The 3,401-nt window shown below is 31.5% G+C and overlaps 1 long non-coding RNA gene across 2 annotated transcripts; it reads left to right on the top strand.

The window, feature by feature from the left end:
• Positions 1-839: 839 nt before the first annotated feature.
• On the top strand, positions 840-2,701 carry LOC146899600 (uncharacterized). 2 transcript variants are annotated; one of them, XR_015022501.1, is made up of 4 exons: positions 840-1,095; positions 1,175-1,232; positions 1,925-2,032; positions 2,520-2,701. It is a non-coding gene; the product is annotated as an uncharacterized LOC146899600 (long non-coding RNA). The 2 variants fall into 2 exon arrangements; XR_015022500.1 differs by lacking the exon at positions 2,520-2,701 and having other exon boundaries at positions 1,925-2,102.
• The last annotated feature ends 700 nt before the right edge of the window (positions 2,702-3,401 follow it).

Raw genomic sequence — 3,401 nt, 5'->3', positions numbered from 1 at the left:
CACATTTAGGCGCCATTCAATTTTAGCCATTGATCATATTTCATATTTATCTCTTCCATTTTCCGAAACAATTATTTCATATTTATCTCTTTTATTTTCCGAAACAACTATTTCATATTTATATCTACTTCCGAAACAAATTGGCCCTACAACTATTTCATATTTATCTATAGCCCTATTTTTTCGAAACAACTATTTCATATTTATCTCTTCTGTTTTCTGAAACAACTATTTCATATTTATCTCTTCTATTTTCTGAAACAACTATTTCATATTTATCTCTTCTATTTTCCGAAACAACTATTTCATATTTATCTCTAGCTTAACCCCTTAAGGTATCCTTAACCCTAATATTTTCCCCCCATTTTTCCCTCCACTTTTCTGAACCATTGGATCTTGCACATTTAGGCGCCATTCAATTTTAGCCATTGATCATCTTACTTAATGCCACCTAAACCTTAATTTCGAAACAACTATTTCATATTTATCTCTTCTATTTTCCAAAACAACTATTTCATATTTATCTCTTCTATTTTCCGAAACAACTATTTCATATTTATCTCTACTTCCAAAACAAATTGGCCCTACAACTATTTCACATTTATCTATAGCCCTATTTTTCCGAAACAACTATTTCATATTTATCTATAGCCCTATTTTTCCGAAACAACTATTTCATGTTTTAAAAAATATGGTGATGGGAATCAGAGCAAAAATTTATCCTTTGTTTTCCTCCACTCTGTAACGTGCCATCTTGATACAATGAATCACGATAATTTCTTTGACCAATCCTTTGACCTTTGGAGCAGAAGTTTAGCTATTTCCAAAGCAAACATACGTACTTCTTCATCCTCCCTTTGTAGCTCATCATCACTTTCTCTATTTCCTTTCTTGATGGTAATTTTTTCTTCTTCTCCAACTCTTATCATTTAGATCTCAGAAACATAATCAGACTTTTATATCAAAGCTAGGGTTTCACAATTCAGTTAGAAAACAGAGACAGGGTAATAACAATGATGGAACGAAAGGTTTTCCCTATCGCTATCGCGGTGCTCCTTTTCCTTCGTTCACGCTTCCGATGAAGCTGACGATGCGGTAATTATGATTTATCTCATTATTCATAATTTATTTTTGGTTGTGATGGATCTCTGATTTGCGTTTTTTTGTTGTTTAGATCTTCTAATGAGGATTTTGATAGCCGTTGGATTGTATTGAAAAGGAGGAATACAATGGTAAGTAGATTTGAATCGATTTTTTTTTTTTGCTTCTAATTGAAGTAGTTTGATTTTTGTTTTCTTCTTATTATTATTAAGTGTGTTTTGGATTTATGTTAACTTTGATATACCGATAACTTTTTGAAAGAAATTGGTTTCTGCTACTACATGGAGTATATTTTTGTTTTTGTTGAGAATCTTCAATTATAATTGAGTTACTGCTGTTAGATTCAAGTAAAACCTAATCTGGATTATTGATTCATGATCACGCATTGTCATAAGTTAGATCAAGTTATTCTGAATTATGAATTTCATGCAATTGAATAAACAAACTAATTAGTCTATAATTAGGAAAAATAAATAGTTGAATGTATTTTCCCTATAATTAGTCTACTTCCAATTTTAAAATTTTTGTATACTCCAATTTTAAGTTTTAATATATGAGATTTCATGTTGTTAACACATATGCCTTATTTGCTGCTTCCTGTTGGCTTTTTTTTGTTTCCATGGTCAATGTGTGTGAGGGAAATCCAAGATTAATTGAATCATTTATCTTGATTGGGACTGTATAGTTTTTGTAGATGGTGTGGAGTTGTGATATCAAAGCCTCCTAAAACTAAGGTCACTTTTCCAAAGACTAAAGATTTACAAAGCCTTTCACTTCATAAGGCCTAAAATACCGTGTGGTTCTTCCAATTTGTGCATTGCAGGGAGGAGATGAAGTTTATCTCAATGCCAGTCACACAATTGGCAGATTGGCCGCTCACCACCCACGCCGCGAGACATGGCCGAGAAAGAGATGAAAGATGATAATTAAGGTATGCAATGTGTCTCAACCAATTTGCTCTGCTATTTTAATTATACATTGATGCAATCTTCTTAATTAATTTGTTGACCCGTGAGATTGAGTTGGTTGATCAAATTTTTTGAGCGTTGAGTCAGAGGAAGCAAATACGGTTATTGTTCTCTGTGAATGTAACTGTTTGATTGGGAATAGAAATCAAAGGGATTTTTAACTTTTCATGTTCTTTGTGACAAAAAGTTTAGCTACAAATTGAAATTTCAGTTTATCTTTCTTCCCTTTCAATTAATTTGCTGTTCAAAATAGTTTTCAATAGTTTTTTAGGTTTCTTTCCAAATCAAGGTAATTGTAAGAACATTTGTTTAATTTGGTTTTTGGTTATTTGTAGTTTGATGAGTTTATTAATCGTGTTGTTATTTAATTTGCTATCATCTCTTATATTAAATATTGATTACCGCAAATTAAATCTATTGATTTTGATTGTTATAATTTGAATGTTGCAGGGAACATGGATCAGGAAATTGCCACAAAGAATCGCGAGATTGAACAGAGTGAGAATAGAATAGAATCAGCATCAAATCCATATCTTCAAATCGTCTCCATTTGCTGGTTTCAATTCGAATTCTCCTAAGAACAAGTTTGGCTCAGGACGACAATGGAAGAAGGTTGTAGAGGTAACAAACGAGTATCAGATTTTACTATCGTGTATTTTAACAGATTCATTAGTTGGTAGGAATGATGTTAATAAAATAAAATTATTGATACTTTATAATCATGGTTTACTAGAACCACACATGGTATTTCTTTTTTTATAAACACCAATATGTTAATTGCTTGCTAACAATTAATGTAGTGAATAACATACTTGCTGAACCACTGCAACTTAATATGAAAGTAGTCTATTGATAGATGATGTTGTTTATGATGATGAATATGAATGAAAGCCAGAGGAATGAGATAAAGGAGAAAAAAAAAGCTTTAACTTGGATTTATATGTATCACTTTTGCAAAGTAAAGGAAAAAAGAGTATTGATTTGTTGCTATTTATACAGGTGTCGATACCCTTTAATTCAAAGCCATTGTGTAAGTAAAGTTGTTCTATCTATCAATTATTTCATGTATTTATCGTGTGCCATTTGACTATAATAAAATTAAAATCATAGTGTCAACTACATTTGTTTTATCTTGGTTTTTCGGGTGTCAACTATAATAAAATTAAAATCTTTCCCTAAGCATACATCTAAAGCATACATGTGATGTGTGTGCATGTGTCGGTGCTTGTGTCGGTGTACATCATTGGAGTCCATTGTCCGTTACATAGGCCCTAGTTTACATGCTATGGTCTTGCAAGAATTTAAAGCATAAAGAGAATTACAAAATCCCTA

The sequence above is a fragment of the Medicago sativa genome, chromosome 8, assembly GCF_051527215.1.
Source record: "Medicago sativa cultivar Bolivia chromosome 8, Bolivia_mono, whole genome shotgun sequence".
Taxonomy (NCBI): Eukaryota; Viridiplantae; Streptophyta; class Magnoliopsida; order Fabales; family Fabaceae; genus Medicago; species Medicago sativa.
Note: the sequence above shows the minus strand (reverse complement) of the source record. Positions and strands in the feature narration are given on the sequence as shown.